General features: G+C 36.1%; 1 protein-coding gene across 14 annotated transcripts in view; it reads left to right on the forward strand.

The window, feature by feature from the left end:
* KCNC2 (potassium voltage-gated channel subfamily C member 2) overlaps positions 1-17,852 on the forward strand; it is a 100,772-nt gene that overhangs the window by 1,511 nt on the left and 81,409 nt on the right. The window lies entirely within an intron of this gene.

Raw genomic sequence — 17,852 nt, forward strand, 5'->3', positions numbered from 1 at the left:
GGTTTGCTTTCTAACCCAGGGCTTTGGAACAAACAAATGGTTGTAATTCCTTTAAGAGAAATATGCAGTGGTGTCTCTAATTTAACCAGAAAAGCAACCTCCATCAAATCCTCCCTGCAATACAAGACAAAGGACTTGTAATAGGAAATGCCTGGTTATAAAATGGCAATTAAGTATTTTGTAGCATATTTATCAGGATTTCCTCAAAGTATTCAGAGCTAAACCTCATTCTGCAGAAAGTGCAGTTATGGTGGGTGTAATCTCCTAGTCAGTTCCACTTATTCCGCTGGCAGTCTCATAGATGTGCCCATAAATGTGTGGTTAAGTGACGTCTGGAATTGTGCCCCATGGCACGATGCAGTTTCTGCCCGCTCACCCTATGAGCTTAGTGAGGTAAGTTAAAGTCCTCACAGTTATTGCTGTCATTTGCTGAGTGCCAATGTTGTTTATGTTTTTGAAGGTTGCCTACCAGTATGTTTTCCTTCGACAGCTGGCTCCAGTTGATTCTTAAAATATGTTTTTAATAAAGAATGGGTTCTGAAGAAAAGCTACCAGAAGTGTCTATCTTTGCTCATCAGTGACATACCCACATCTTGCATCTCAGCTGTCTGAATCCTAAAGAAAATCTGGCTGTCAGTTACCTGACAAACTGTACTGTATGTGGTGATTGCCCTGCAGGTTTTCTTTCACTTGCTGTCTTGTGGAAAGTTGCTGACAGTGTCAAAACTGCAGCTTTTACGACAGAGAATCTTCCTGCTCAACTTTGCTGGAGAACTGAGAAGTATGGAGTTAATGTTAAGTGGAAGATGCCAGGAGAAATAGGAAGGTAGACATGCTCTTGTGTCCTGGCATTGCAATGGGGTTTTCAGCCCAGTTTGACAGAACCTGTAGGCACTTGCTTTCCAATTCTTCTATCTGTAATAGAACCGTTAGTGATTCGGGTGAAGATATTCCAAGTTTGCAAAATGAATACGGTAATTAACACTACAGTTGGAAATCACAACATGGCACTATCAATCTCTTAGGAGATAAGAGTATTTACTTTTTATAACTCAAAAACTGGTTTTAAACATTTTATTCTGATTTCAAACCCAGGCAGCCAGTATAAGGCAGTGTCAGAACCATAACAACAGCGTCTAAATCTCTATTTTCATTTTCTCAAGATCTGTACTTGATCTTTCAGGTAGGGAGACAATTTCAAGAATTTCTGGTGAGTTTTAAAGCATTAAAGTGAATTTGTAGTTAAGGACTCACATGCACTTAGTAAGCAGTCTTGAACATAGTAATTTAAGGTGATGGTAACCTTAGTTTGGAACTGAGACACTTATATTTTTCTTGAAACAAGAGCCATTATTTTCTGAGTATTCTGGCAAATACACTCTTGTTTTATGTCAGCTGAGATGATGACTAACTCTAAAAACATTTGAGTGAAATCTTGGGCTTACTGAAATCAAGACAAAACTCTGTGAACTTCAATCTTTGCCTCACAGTGTTAGTTACTGACTCATACACAACTAAGATTATGGAGGGGCTGCTTAGTGGTAAACTTTCCTCAGAACTGTGATAATTATTTTCTTTTAGCATTACTGATTTAGGTTCACCAGTGTCTTTTTGGGAATTATGATACTGATAAAAATGGGCTATTTTCTGTTAATGAAATGGTACTTAATATTTGTGATTTTCTTTATTCTAAACTGTGATCTCTAAAAATAGAAATTTATAGAAATTCAAATATAAGTTGCCATGGTAACCTCTTTGGGGATAGTGCACGTACAAGATTATTCTAGCAAGACCATCCAGTGATGTTATATAAATAGTGGAACTAGTTTGTTGACAAGAAGGTTTACTTTATTTGAGATTCTAAAAAAACTCAACTTTTAGTGCATGCAATTTGGTAGTGAGATAGTGACATCTACTAAACATGGGGCTTGTAAATATAAAATGTAATCCATGTATATATGATTGCTTTGAAGCCTGCAACACTTTTCTTTGTTTCCCAAGTTCAGGAGTTAGGTTGGAATGTTATTTCTGTTTTCATATTATCATTTTGGGTTTCATAGACCGTGAAATGAAATTAAAGAGTACAGCCATACTCCTTTCACTCCATGCTTAATAGAACAATCATTCACAAAAGGCTCTGTGGCACAATGCTGTTACGTAGATATGGAAAGCTACTGGCATAAGGTACTGTCATAGGAGGAGGAGGAGTGCTGGGCAACTGAATCTTTCTGCATTAGTTTAAACATCTCTGAAACAGACACCTAATTCTTATCTGACTAAAACGTGCACCGTTTTGCTAGTTAATATCTGTCAGTGATTTTGGTGTCAGGGGCTTCTAAGTGCCAGGTACTTGCTTGCTTTAGTAAAGCACAAAGATACATCTAAGTAGTTTGTAAGAAAGTACAAGAGGCAATATTAGGTGCTGAGTTCAGAAAGGGTCTGCAGATGTCCAGCAGGAACTGGAATGCTAGTGCTCGTCTCAGATATCATATTTCAAAGTAATTACCTTTAAAGCCTTTTAACTTTTGAAAAATAGGTGAACAAAGATGCTGTTTAAAGAAGTAATTAGTATTTGTCATTGATTTATCCTAAGGATTATTGATTACTCCTGTACTGAGTGCAGGAATGCAAAAATGGCCCTGGGATTCACCAAGTCCATAGCTATATATCCTTAATGTTTTGAGAAGACTGTAAATCTGTTCATGGATAAGGGGACAGCACCTGCCAAGTTGGGTAGTTAAGCAGTGCGGGAGTCAGCGTGGCCCAGGGCACTCGAGCTGGCACTGCTGTTTGCAGCAGCTGAAGGCAACTTACAGCCCCTTTGCTATGGTTTTTATCTCTAAGAAAGATCATAATTACTTGGTTTACAAGGAAATATAAATCCTAATTAGCAAGTATTTGTGAAGTTTGCTGTAAGTAAATATTCACTGCAATGCAAATAAACCCACAAAAGCCTTGCAGTCTAGGCGTCAAGATACTTACATCTTGCAAGTGTTCTTAAAAATACTAATGCTGCTTCATAGCAACATGGGGAGCTGTATTTGAGCAATGGGTAGTATTTTTGGAGGGAAATACAAAGTTTCCATCTACTGCTTTACATGATGTTAAATTGTCAAGAGATTCCTTTCAGCATCCCATTGCATCTACACCAGCTTTGAACATGCGGTGATGTGAAGAATCAGCTGAAATGAGTAAGATGGGAGAGAGGAAAAATGCGATTTTATAGATTCCCTCGAGAAGCTAAAGATACAGAAATTATGTTGGAGAACATTCTTATCAAAGATAACTTACGTCTTTATTTGGTGGCTTGTTTATGTTTTCTCCAGGTACCTAGATACCTGTTTTGATACCTGTCAAGAAAGCCTTGATTTAGGAAGCCTGTCATGTACTATGGTGAATGACTGAAGTGAGTTATATTTTTAGAGCTTTGCCTGTTCTGATGCAAGACAGGTTTTATTTTTGGTGGAAACAACACTGCTGCAGTAGTCTGAAATATTGTGAATGGAGTGGTGAAGGTACATTAATCTTAGAATATATGTTTGTAGATTAATAGTGAAGAGCAAAGGTTTGCTTTCTTAACTGATAGGAAGCCCTTTAATACATAAATGAAAGTCTTTATTCTGTCCTTTATTAACCAAGGAAAGCAGGTATAGATTAGATTAGATTTTACCATTCAGTTATTGGTTAGGCAGACAAGGTTGATGCTTTAAAGAGGGTATTCCTTTTGTTGGCAATCAAAGCACTGAATATATTTGTAAGTGGGAAAATAGTCAATTACGTTCAATTGGTGAAAAACGATCACTCTGCTTGAAGCATTTGTACTAGGGGAGCTGTCTTTTTTAAAAGATGTGTTTCTAATGACAAAAGTCATAATGCATTACTGTTACAGATATTCATACACTCTGTAGCTTCATGTATACATGTAACTAAATCACATTGTAAGTAATTTTTATTAATTTACTTCTGGCATGCTGGCTTTTAAAAGTCTTAATTGGAAATTCTAGCTTAATACATGATGTATACAACATAAATTAGCTTGATATAACTTAAGGGTAGATGATCTCTGATGGTACTGACATATCAGTGAGGTAAAATCAGCAAGATTTCTGCCTTCCTAACTTCTGCCTCTTCCTCTACAGCTGTTCTGCCTGATGCTGCTAGTGTTTCCATGGAAACAAGCCAGCTCTTGGCTTCCTCTTCCCATTGAAAACAGCCTTCTCACTGTCACTTATTCATCTGGGAACAGGATTTTGTCATGGCTCTGACATAAATGACACAGAGATGATCTGTCCTGTCATTTCAGAAATAGATGCTATTAGGTATGTGCCTGTGCATACAGCCAGATTTGTCTTTCAGTGACTCTAAAATAATTTGGTTAATGGATTTAGGTTGAATTTGCTTTGGTGTAACTGGAAGTGGAAATCAGCTAAATAGACACAGCCCAATATAGTAACGGTGTGAGAAGTACTTTTGATTGAGAAATATGGCAGACCATGTTATCTTCTTTTATGTAGTTAATATAGAATGTAGTATTTGTCATGTTTGTTTACAGTGGTAAAATTCTTAAATGGTTTACTTTGAGGATGAGAATATATCCTCAAACTGATTAAGATGGTGTTGGGAGGAATAGCTCACAACTTGGGATGAATATTGTATAGGTTTCAGTGCTACTGTCAGGTGAGGAATCACGTTATCATGCACATCATGTGATGCAGTCAGAAGGTGAACTAAGCGATGCAAGAAAACTGGTATCATCAAGGTCCTTTTATTCTTCAGGTGTTTGGTACCTAGTCCAAAGTAAATATATCAATCAATACCCTGTGAAGAAATCAGCATTTTTGCTTGATTTGGTGAATTTGTGTTAAGTCATAATCAAAAAAGTTCAGAAGTCAGACAAATTCCATATCCTTGATTAATATCCTTCACTGTAGGGACTTTAATATACTATAAGAGAAGTTTGTGTAAAATTTGCCTGTCCTTTTCTCCCTCAGTGATCATTGGCAGAACACGATTGTTCTCTTCCTAAGAAGTTGCCATGCAATTGGGGTAGAAGAATGAGAAGAGGAAAGGCTCCCTCTATAAATTTTTAATATTTTAATAATCTCTTCAAAAAGGGTTGTCCAGTAGTTTTAAGATGGAAGAAACAAGTTCTTCTCATTATCAAGTGCTTTTTCAGCATTGTTCATTCCTCAAGAGAGAGTTCCTACTTGTCCTGTGCTTCAGATTCATGGCTTGTCTTAGGGAAAGACAGTTTCCTTCAGCCATAACTGGAAAGAGAGGGTTTATGCTCTCTATATTTAGCACCCAATGGGGGTAGTATTTTCCCTTTTAATTCTCTTTACTAAACTTTTCTTTAGACCTCACTTCTGTTAGCATAGTTTACATAAACTTACTGATTCAGTGTAAAAACTTGTGGGGATTTCTGCAGGGTTTTGGTTGGTTTTTATTTTTTTATTGTGAGTAAATTAGTTAGGCAAATAAAATACAGGTATATTAATAGTCAGAATATCAAGATATCAGCTGTCATTCTACTTAGTATATTTCTTATACAGTTCGTTTACACACTCTAGTTCTTTCACAAGCACACACTTTTCCAGTAAAATCAGTAATTGCATAGGAATTCAAATTTTATTCTAAAGAAATGCTAAGCAAAGCTATTCAATAATTTTATATGCAGAGGAAATAGGGGAACTACGTCCAGTCCTATGTGTTCTCTTACTTCCAAAGAGGCTTTTCCCTCATGCAAGGGCTGAAACATGAGAATATTTCACACATCAGAAATAATTTATACTGGTGAACAAAATATTCAGTTGGGGTAATGTGCAAGGACATAGTAATACAAATTTAGCTTGTCAATATTTATCAGTGTGGTCATAGGGATTCAAGTTGTAGTGATGACCTGGTACATTTTTTTCCTTACAGTGATATACACATGTATGTGTTGATATAACTAAATGGTAATTTTGTCAGAGTGCTATAGAAATAGCTGTGGAGAATGAATATGAAATCACACATTTTTGGATTTTTTTTTGTTTTTGTTTTGTTCTACTAATTTGTTTAATTAACATCTTTGTTGGTGTTTTATGATGACTAAAGGAGTTTCGAAGGAAAAACTCCACTTCCATCTGTTAATCAGAAGTGTTAAAAATAGAATGCCATCTAATCACATGAAACACAATTTCTTGTGGTTTGTGATTTGCTTTACAGATTTCTTGGCTGAAGTGGTGGCTTGAAGCTTAAAAATGAAATTATCCAATTATGTATTATGGCAATGTGTTGTTATTCCCCCTGCTGCTTCTAAGTTGAAAATTCTGAGATGTTGCTGTGGTTTTGGTCTTTCTACCAGTAGGTTAATTATTACAGGAGTGTGATAATTCAGTTCTTTCTTCTTACATACAGCCTTTTGTAGTTTCTTAGTCTTTCTTGGTGAACCTCAGATATTGGGTCTTTGATATATTCCAGCAAAATGCTGTAAACAGAGAACAGTCTCTTAGCCCAATGCAGAATAATGTGGTAAAGTTCATTAATATGCATGAAATATGACACACAATATGATCTAGGCTTGGTTCTGAAATAAGTATAGTTTTAAATAAGTATGGTTTAAAGTGTTTACATTTCCATTAGTGTATAGCATGCAGAATTACATTTTTCCACTTTGTCTCATCTTTATAAAGATTAAGTATCCCTTGAAGGTTGTGCATTTGGCTTGGATAATTTTTAGAGTACTAAAGATATAATAGATATATAGCAGTAAACTTCTTTTTAACTGTTTAATCCTTACCCTAAGAGAAATAATTCTTCTTTGGCAATGACTTCCACCACACTAAAATGCTTGCTTTGATAAAAGCACAAGGCTATTCCAGTATTAGGAATCTGATAGTACCTGGGATTTTAGAGCAACAGAAATCAAATGCTGAAACTCAGTTAATGGCAGAGAAAATTGCATTGGAGGAGATGAAATTTAGTAGAGTGACAGAAAGGGCTGCAGAAAAGTGCTGTGAAGTGCTGGGTACATGTTGTTTCCATAATGCAGAGCACAGGCTGAGTTCCCAGCAATTTTGCCAGGGGACTGTGTTGGTGCCTGCTGCAGCACTGAGCGAGAGTTTAGCCATGCCCAACAGCACCCTGCTGGTGGGCACTCTTAAGGAGGGGAGGAATAATGTCTTCTAGTCACATTTCTGTTGGCCTAGGTAATTTCTCAGATTGTGAACTTTCACAAGATATACTAGGCTTTTATATGCTGTGTACTGTAAGATTGAGGATAATCAAATATGTAGTAATTAATATTTGATATAAAGCCTGTACAATAACAGAACTTTAATTTTTTAAAATGTAGATATAAAAATTATTACAGGAAAATGTAAATATGTTTTTGAAGTATACAAATGTCTGGGTATAAATTTTCTTTAGTTCTTAGACAATATCAAAGGAAATGTCCTCAATAGTCCTTATTTTTACATGGGTATTTGAAAATTCTCTGAACTTTTAAAGTGAGCAATATTCTTTATTGGCAGTTGGTAATCCTACTAATATGAATGGCAATTATGTTAAATAATTGGTTTCAGGAGTATCTTCATTTTCACTGGATAATTGTATAAAGCTGAAAGGGTTAACTTTGATATTTTTTTATTAGTATCATTGAAAGTGTTACACAGGTCTTTTTTATGACAGAAATGTTTCAATATTCTAAGTTGAATCCAGATATGGTTTGGAGAAGAACCTTAGTTGTCTTCCTGGTTTCTGATCTCATTTGGGAAATAAATTTTCTTGCATTTGGAGTTCTAGATCTGATACCTACCATCAGATTTTCATTTGAATTTTAGGATGTAATTGATGCACAAGCATATCTGAGTTTCACCTTGAACATTCTTCCCTTGGTCTGCAAAATTATTTAAAAAAATTATAAATAACTCAGTGGGGATGGAGTTTTGTTTTTCTACAGCTTCCTGAGAAGGGAAGTGGAGACTGAGGTGCTGATTTCCTGATATCCAGCAACAGGATGTGTGAGAATGATTCAAAGCTGCCTCAAAAGTTTAGGCTGGACACTAGGAACCATGTATTTACTGAGAGGGTGGTCACACACTGAAACAGCCTTCTTAGAGAAGTGGTCAATGTCCCAAGTCTGTCAAAGTTTAAGAAGAATTTGGGCAATGCCCTTAAAACCATGCTTTAACTGTTGATTCAGCTGTGAAATGGTCAAACAGTTGGACTAGATGGTTGCTGCAGGTCCCTTCCAACTGAAGGAATCTATCCTATTCTAAAGAAGTAAGTTCTGGTTTTCCAACCTTCTTTCCCTTACAATGGAAAATTAAGTCCTTTTATTTAATAATGACGGTGTTTCATGTTTTCATGGTTTAAAAACAAAAGTGTATGTAGTAAAAGGCATATAATAAATGACATCAACATTGTTTTTTAGGGTAGATATCAAACAGGGTAGGATTTCAGTGTAGGTATTGAACATCAGCTTTGCTATGTAACTCATTATCTCTTCATTGTCTGGTAATACTTTATGTTAAATTGATTTAAACACCTTAGGCATCTTAATCCTTTGGCCAGTAAATTTTATTGCTGGCAGTATTAGAGACTATTTAAATATAGTTTCAAATTTGAGAACTGAGACTTTTGACAGCAGGACAGAATTATTTTCCTGATTGCCTAGGTGATATACCTGTGCAGCTTGGAAAAGAAGTGGCTGTGTTTGTCATTTGTCTCCAAAACAGGCATGTGAAGCTAATATTGCAGTGACCTGTGAATGGTCAACAAAACTGGTTTGATGCATTGCAGCTACGGGGTCTCCTTGGTTAGTCATTGCATTTTTTAAGTTGGTGCTTTGATAGCAGAAAAAATAAACTGGGGGAATTAAAAATGAAAATAAATATTAATATCAGGGAAAATTACGTCTTGGGGAAAAATGAACCCTTACGGACTGAAGCAAAGAAAATGTTTTAATTAACTTGGTTTATCACAATATATCCAGCCAAACCTTAAAACTGGCAAAGATATTTCAGGTTGCATGTCTGTTTCTTTTGACTGATGTTCACTGTTTTAAGGATGGAAGATGCTGGGGTTTTATGAACTGCAGGTTTATCTATTTAAACTTCTTGCTCCAATTGCCACTTCCTTAGTCTTTTAGTGAGATGGGAGCTTTGATCTTTTGATCTTTTCAAAATTACTTCCCTAAGGACTAGGTTATGACATTTTTGAAACAGCTACGGTAAGTAGGTACAGTCTGCACCTCCATCCAGGAGCTGTGACAGCATTAAGTGTCTCTTAAAACTCTCTCTGAAGGTTCTCAGAATTGGTTCTTTGTTTCTTCACTCTTCAACAGCACTGCGTTGCATTCAGTATCTTGCACTGTCACTGAGCCAATGGCTAGCTATTCTAGTACTTCTGAATCACTGCTCCTTCCAATGCTTTTGTATTAGAATTTACCATTTTGCTATGGCTTGAAGTGCAATGATAGCTGTAGATACCTATCTACTGTTAATATTACTTTAGTAGCTGTGTTAGCAGTTTTTCTTTGAAAGTGTGATAGCTTGCCTCAGTGAAATGAAAACCCTGCAAAATTTCAATGACTTTGTATTCTCAACAATTTAAAGGCATTTGAATTTAGTATTTGGCAGCAGAAATGTACCCATTAGTCTCTAGAGAAGTGCAGATGTAGTTGATGTTGGGTTTGTATTTCATTAGAGCAACCTCTCTTGCACTGCAGTCCTGACAGATTCGTGCGAGAAAGGCGTTCCTCTTTGAAATGATACCTGCTTTCTTCACATATCAAGAGCTAATTTTCTAAAATAATGTGAAGAAATATTAAACTCCTATTTTGTGCTGCTGCTGTTTGTGCTCCTTGCAAATAGAGATCAGGAGATGTGTGTTAGTGATTATAATGAACAAACTTCGCAAATTTTGTTTGTTTACTGGCAAAGCAATTTTAAAATAACAAGGTAATTGTTACAGTTTCCTAATCACACTGTTAGTAATATGTTGCCTTCAGAAACCCAAGCCTTGTCTGTGGTTGGGAAAGTCTTGGAAAAAGTGGAGGCTAAAGGAAAATATGTGACCTAAATTTTTCATTGCAATTCTACTGTTCAGACAAGTACAGTGTGACAACTGTGTGCACTGCAGAAATGTAAAAATGGGGTGAAATGTGAGCATGAGACAGGAGGGAGAATGTTTGGGATCCTAGTGCTTTCAGACTTCAGGTATTCTTATCCGTATATAAATGTGGATGCAAATATTTTTTTGTGTGTGTATAGATGTATGTACATGCACAGACACAGATATACATTTATAAACAAATTAACACATAGATGGTCCTGACCTGTAATTATGATAGTCAATAAGATTTTATTTTCCATTTTTTCCCCCATTTGTCCTTGAATATTTTAATGAAGAAGCTGCATCCTAGATTTCATTACTTAATCAGGTGTTCTTGCATTTACATGTTTAATTCAGCTCCTGGCTGTAAGTTTGAGTGGAGTTTCATGGACTGTGTGAGTATCTTGCGTTTTTAAGCTGTGATGGATCAGTCTTACTAGATATGCGTATATATTACTATATTGTTTTACAGTAATTAATCATGTTTGATAACAGGAGTAGGGTTCCATTCTTTATAAATTTTATCTCACTAAACATGGGAGAAACCTGAAGGAGTTATATAATTTAAGACATCTTATTTTCTGTGAATTGCTATCTCCTTGGTGATTCTCATGGCCAATTAAAGTTATTCCTGTTTGTCAAAACATATGTTCTTTATAATATTTTATAAGACATTTTAAGAAAGTAATTTCTCCCAGGGATGCAGTTTTCCCTTCTTCAGCTTTAGTAAGGGGATATATTAAATAAAATCAGATTTGGCAATCATTTACATCAGGCCATGTTGATAACACACACAGTGATTTTTCATCTTTGAAGTATTGCAGTCTGTTTTATTATTATTCTGTCTTTTTTCATTTAGTTCTTTTTTTTGAAAGGAGTAGAGGATCAGTTCAAGTTAAGTTCATACATCTCTGCTTCTTGGGAGGAATATTGACTAATGAGAAGCACAAAACCATGAAACCAACATTTAAGCAAAAGATGCAGAATGTCATAATACAGTGAAAGCTGGGAATGGTGTAGGGATTATGTCATGATGAACTCATTTGGTCAGGCTAGGAGAGACATCAAGAGTGAAGAGGGATCAGGAACTAAAGTGCTAGCAGGGAGTTCTGGAGATCCAGGTTTATGTCTCTGTGGTTCACCCTTGACTGCAAACTGGGAAGATAAAAATGCTCTCTTACCCTAGAAAATAAAAAAAAAAAAAGTAAGAAATGTAGTGCTCAAATAACAAATAAAATACGAGTTTTACAAAAAGAAGGAATTGTATTTTTGTTCATGACTGTAAAATATAGTGCAAAGGAGAGCTTAGACAATTTTTAAAGAAGGTTGGGGATTGTTTGTTGGTTTCTGTGCCTGAAAATTGAAGCATACATAATAATTTCATGGTCCCCCCTTTTTTTTTTTCCTTTTTTCATTCAGTGGGTCTATGGTGGAAATAAAAGTGTGACCGTGTAGTAATTTGAATGTATACAGTAATGAGTATGAGAGGAAATCCTCAAAATATTGATAGTAGTGTTTGCAGAGCAGAGTTGGAAGAGTGTATTCAGACAAGAAGACATATATCCTACACCCGAAGAATGTAGAAAAAAAGAAAACTTTGATTTGAGTGAGGAAAGAGTGACCATTTTGCAAACTGAGGTAAAGTCTACATGGAAGAAAACTCTTCAGTCATGTTGGTAAAAGTTGCTTTATTGGATGTAAACACAAGGAGATTGATTTAAAATCATAGAACAGTAGAAAAGACCCTTAAGATCATGGATTAAGGTGAGGTTTGGCACATACTGGTCTGTGGAAGGTATCTTTTCAGCTTTTTACCGGCTAAGCTAGTGGTTTAATGCCTTAGAAAGCCTCGAGCAGCCTAGAGAGGTAGCACGGGCGATCTAGCACTTTAGTAGCTCTAAAATCGGTACCTGTATCAGCTGCAAAGCAAATACCATCAGCAGAAGCAAAGAGGGAGAAATATAGCTCCCTGCTCGCTCAATTCCCTGCAGTTAGAAGCCTTCAAATGAGACAGACGACCAGAGATGTTTACAGGAAAGTAGCTGAGCTGAGAGAGAGCCTTTGCCTCCCCTCGACCATCTTTTATTAGGAGAAGGGGAAAGGGGAGGACTGGGGGCGGACCCGGGGTGACCGGCCAATCAGACACTGTTAAAGAGTCTGAGTTACATTTGGGTTTGCCCAAATTGCTCGGAGCACATGGGCAGGAGCACGTGTCTTTGGGAGGGGGAGGGGAAGGGGAAGCTCAGAACAGGCAGCAACAGTGGTCTGCTATAGTTTTTCCTCCAAAATTTTATTTAGTAAAACATTTGCAGAATTTAATACTGTTCACTGAATGTCTGCAAAGACCTTTGGTATTCGGCCCATGCAGTTAAATTCTAGCACAACAGAATGTGAAGTCTCAAAGTGAGAAATATTGTTCGATCTTCACAGTTGGCTCCACTGTCAATTTGATCTGCAGTATATTAGAATGATAAATATGTTGAATGATCTCATGTTGATTCTTGGTTATGTTCTTTAGCTGATTTCTAGGGGATGCATTTTATCAGGCTTTAAAAAAAAAAAAAGAAAAAGAGGGCAAGATTCCAAGGGCAAGATTCCAAGGGCATGGCCAGTGTCATCAATTCTTTTGGTAGTACTTAATTTTGTATTTCAGAAGCATTTGCATTAGTTAGTGAAAGCTAGTTGCTATGCTTTGCTGCTTTTTTATAGGTTAATAATTTGGGCTTAATTATATATATCAGTATTGGCTAAGCATACAGCAGTGTTGTAATTGAGTTACTGTAAATTTTGGTATGAGATTTTTTCCAATGGAAATTAATCCTTAATTCTGAAATAACACCCATCTTTGTGTCCTGCTTTTCATGTACAACAGCTGTAGCTGTAAGTTCTCCCTGTAGAGATGGGTGAATTTGTCCTATATATGGTGAATACATTTTCATGAGCAAGATGTGTAACATGTTGTTTAACAATTTATTGTGAAACAAAGCTAAACATTTTACTTACTGATCAGAAATGTGAATTGTTACCTAATGTGAGAGCCATGGAGAGGAAGAGCATTGCCATTGAAATCGAAGTTTTGAAGTGTTTTGAAGATTTCTGGGGGCACTAATGATGTTATTTTGACTTTTTTCCATTTTCCCTCACAAGGGGAAGCTATACTGAATTATTATATCAGGAAATACATATTAGGGAAGCTATACTGAATTATTAAAGGAAATTCTTTAATAGTTTAGCTGTGGTGTTTCTCTGTTGGGAAAAAACAAAGCAAAACAAAACAAAACTAACATTTAGTTATATCTGGCCAAGATTTGAGGATGTGCTTGAAGCACGTGACAATATTGGCTGAATTAGTTCCAGAAGACGGCAGTTGGCAAGCCTTAAGTTGGCTGTGATCGTGGACAAGCAACAAATTTCTTCATTCAGTTAATTGCTTTGGAACAAACAAGATGCAGGATAAACAAGTGAGCTCAGTTTCTTTTTCTACCTGAAGTGATGACTGCCTGTAATTTTGACAGAGAATGGCTGTGTTTTGGGGATTTCTTCAGAGGTTTTTGGGGTTTGAAAAATTCCTTTCTAGTGTGTTGTTAATAGCCGTGTAATGCAGATCTGGATTTCAGCACTGGTTCCTAATACAAAGTAATGTCAAAACTTAAAACAACATGCAACATTTTATTTAGAATTCAATGTGCATTCCCAAGCAGCAAACCAACTGTAAGGTATTTGGCAAGAGAAAATTTATAGAACTGTAACTTCATGTCTGTCACATAGGCTTTCTCTTTTGCCCATGTACTGTGCTGATATTGTGTGTTGTTCTGAATTTGGCAAAGCTCATCCTGAACCAGGAGTGTAGGACAGATCTGGTTTCATGTTCACTGCATAACTTAAAAAACCCAAACCTTCCATTATAGGAGTTTAACATGAAAAAATAGTTCTGTGTATTCCTAGTTGTTGTTGCACATTGCTGGCGTGAGTGACTAGTTTGACCCTGAAAAAGCTACGAGCTGATAGCCATGATAATGATTTGCAGCTCATTTTAAACTGAGCCTGGCTCTAGTTGTTAAGAAGGCCCTCCTTCACTCCTGTGATACCTACTAGAGTGAAAACTCTTAATAAATGGAAGTTTTCAAGACTTATCAAGATAAATACTCACCTTGCTTTTTGTAAAGATTGGAGTTCATAGTACTGTTCTGTTGAGTCAAGGCTATTTGTGCTTAAAAGAAGTACACTGCTTCCTGCAGATTAGTCTGGCAATCTCTGAGTCAGGAAAGGATTTTCTAGAATATGCAGGGAATGCTGGACAAAGTGAGCATTGTTAGATTGCTAAGTTAAGGGTGCTAGAGTATGGAAGTGCACCTGTAAAGAGGAAACCAATCTGCAAAAAATACGTTAAGATCTTGAGCAGAGAGGATCTTAGAGGAGAAATCTAACTGGGGGATACTGAAGAAAAGTGATGAATTTGAAATGGCAGTTAAATAAAAAGAAAGGTCAAGAGGAGAAAAGGCCTGTTGGGGAGGGGTGTTTTCTTTGAAGACTATAAATTAAGCAAGGCTCCAGATACTTGGAACTGGTGATACCCTGAAATGTAGGTTGTGTTGGTTATAGTTGCTTCTGGATTTGTTTTATTCTGCTGCCTAGGGGAGAAATAATACATGTTAACAGTTTTGTAGGGTGAAATATTTGCATTTATCACAGTCCTTGGGAATTCTTCAGCTGATTAAAATAAAGTATTGGCAGGGGGAAGAGAAAGGATAAGGGCAGGGAGAAGCCTCAATGTCCATTTGTGCAAAGCTAGTCTTTTTAGGTATAGCTATACAGTTGGTTTTTTACTTTTGAAAAGCAATATATAAAATCTTTGAGTTTACCATGAGTCTCTCTGAAGATTTATCTGAATGGCAAAAATTCTGTGTACATCTGTAAGCTTTAGAACAGGATCCTGTACATGCATTTTCTTTTTATTTTCTGGAGAGTCCATAGCTCACAATCCTGAGACTGTACTCATGTATAACTCTCTATCAAATGTGGTGCTTGTTGTGCGGTATCTGTAGCTTTTTAGATAGGAGGTTTTGAAGTTAAATGTCTGAAAATATATAACATACGTGGCATTGAGGTGTAACTGTGTTGGGCAAAACTATCTGAATTACGTACCTGTATGTAGCAATATTAAGACTATTATTTATATGGTGAATTTCTAGAAGACTGAACACTGAGTTGTTTTTTATTTCATTTCGCAGGAAAGTAAAAAATAGGTCATGTAAGACGAAGAGAGGCTACTAAGATAAATGTTTAATATTTGAAATTCAGGAAAAACACTAAGTGGCAGAGAGTTTTATTTTTAATTTCAAACTCATTAGTTTTTACAAAATGGCCTTGAATAAAATTATCCTAGAGGGACTGTTATACATTCTGAGCTGATATACTCAAATGAAGGCTTTTTCTCCATCTCAAAACCTATTTTAAGGCTGTTGTTGAAAGAACATTGATACTAAGGATGATGATTCCACTTCTTGTGTGTCACTAATCCATAGCAGAAATAGTTCACTCTGAAATTCCCCGTAAAAATAAAGTAAGACTCCTACAGTGATGCAAAGGACTTCCAGCTCTAGATTACTTACAAGCATGACTTCTTAACACAGTATCAGAATTAGAGAGGCATGTCAAGTGAACAATGAAGAAAACCACCTCTTCTGTGTTGCTGTGAGTATAAAAAGACATTATAAATCATAAACACTATATATATAAAAAAACCATATCTTATTGCCACATTTTAAGTTTACCACAAAAAAAAAAAAAAAAAGAAGGGCTCCTAGGATATATTTTTATCATTTTTATTACTGTATTTAGGAGACTTATGTATCTATTCAATTAAGATGAAGATGCAGGGAGAGGAACAGTAAGAATTAAAAATAAGCTTGGAGATTTGTAATACCCCTTTTCCTGAATTATAAGTGATGGCAATTAAAGTGTCAGACAGTCTTGATAAATTGCTTTGTCTGTGTTCATAATCACACTACTTCATGAAAATTTGAATTATTTTGGAACAAACAGGAAGAAATGGAACAACCAACAACCGTATGAAAACTGGTATGTGTGAATGATGACTTTACGACACCTTTCATCACAGGTTCACTTTAGAATGCCTTATTGATAATTGTGTGGAAAGGAAAACTCTGCCTAGATATGCACAGTCAGAGACAGTTCTACTTCTGCACTAAATTTAGATTTTTCTTAACTTTTTTTTAAAATTCAAGCATATGAATCATCATCATCATCCTTATTTCATGAATTTGTTACATTTTGGAACAAACTAATTTTCTTTGTGCTGTTTTCTACTTTCTCTAATTCACTTTTCTGCTTCATTTTTTTCCTCTTTTTTTATTTTCCTTATTATTTGACGATTCTAATTTTAGGTAACCCATTGCTCATCTGTAGAAAGATTCATCAGCAAGGCTTCTTCCCATAAGTGAGGGTCTTTATATCTGTAGAGCTAGTGGTGCATCTCATGAGTTCAGATAGCTGACCCTCTAATACAGGATAAATAGGCAAAGTCCATACCCCCTTCTTTTTATTTTATTTTATTGAGTAATGTCAAAAAAACCCATAAATCTCTGTAGACTCACAGCTCAGAACTGTGGCAATATTATTCTCTTTTCAAACACACTTAGGCTTAGCAATCATAAAACTGCAAAGAGAGCTACATCTAGTTTTTAATCCTGTCTGCAGATCCATTATATTCCTGTTACAGAATCCTCTGTACAAAATCTGCCTGAAAAGTTCTCAAATGTTGTACATAATTTCTCAGCTTCATGGCCTGGAGGTGCAATTCAGTGCACCTAATATTAGGAATCTAAGTTCCCCATCTTTTTAATAATTTGAGATACAGGCTTAGAAGATTAAAAATAGCTGAGAGAGAGATGCATTCATTTGGACACAGTAAACTCTCTTTTGAGTGTTTTAAGTATAATCCTGCTATATGTGTGACTGAAATGGGCATTTGTGCTCTCTACTTCATTGGAATGCATTTGTTTTCCCATAAGCTCTACTACTGTGAACTAAGCAATGTGCAAAGTGAAAATTGTATTTGTGGCCCAATTGTAGAATTGGCACTGATCTAACTAAATGGTTTTCTAAAGCTGATTTGCCTAAATCCATGTAGAAAGCTTCTGTGACTATGCTTCAATCAGTTAAAGAGTGCCCAGTACTCACTTAGCTTGGTTTGGCTTCCAAACCCATTCTCCCACACTTAACAGAATGTGCTAGTGGCTGTCTCTGATGTAAATACGTTAATTTGCAAATCAGTTTAGCTAAATTGGAGAAATTTCTCTGTGATTTCTGTAAAGGTCACTTGTGATATTAAAGTGTTCTGACCCTCATAAAATATTCTAGAAACCACTGTTTCATGCCTTGCACTGTCAGTTCTGATCCAGACTGACTGAGATGTCTGAAGTACACTTGCTTTCAGTATGCAATGGTTTTCTTGAAATTAAAGCATTTGAGTGAAATCAGGTTGAACTAACTCTTATATGCTCAGCTACTTCTGAGACACTCATTGCTTGTGTTTAGTACTTTTCTTTTTCCACTCCTTGCCTTAGCCTCTTCCAGCTGTAAATTCCATATATGTGCAGACTGTTGTTGCCATATATATCTGCATGTATTTGGCTTTCTGTGTTTTGGATTGCACAGCATGAGCCCTGAGATCAGTTCTGGGCTTCCCTGGTTATTACTGTGGTAGGGAGAGTGATGAGATCCCAATGCAG

This window comes from Corvus moneduloides, chromosome 4 (genome assembly GCF_009650955.1).
Source record: "Corvus moneduloides isolate bCorMon1 chromosome 4, bCorMon1.pri, whole genome shotgun sequence".
Classification (NCBI taxonomy): domain Eukaryota; kingdom Metazoa; phylum Chordata; class Aves; order Passeriformes; family Corvidae; genus Corvus; species Corvus moneduloides.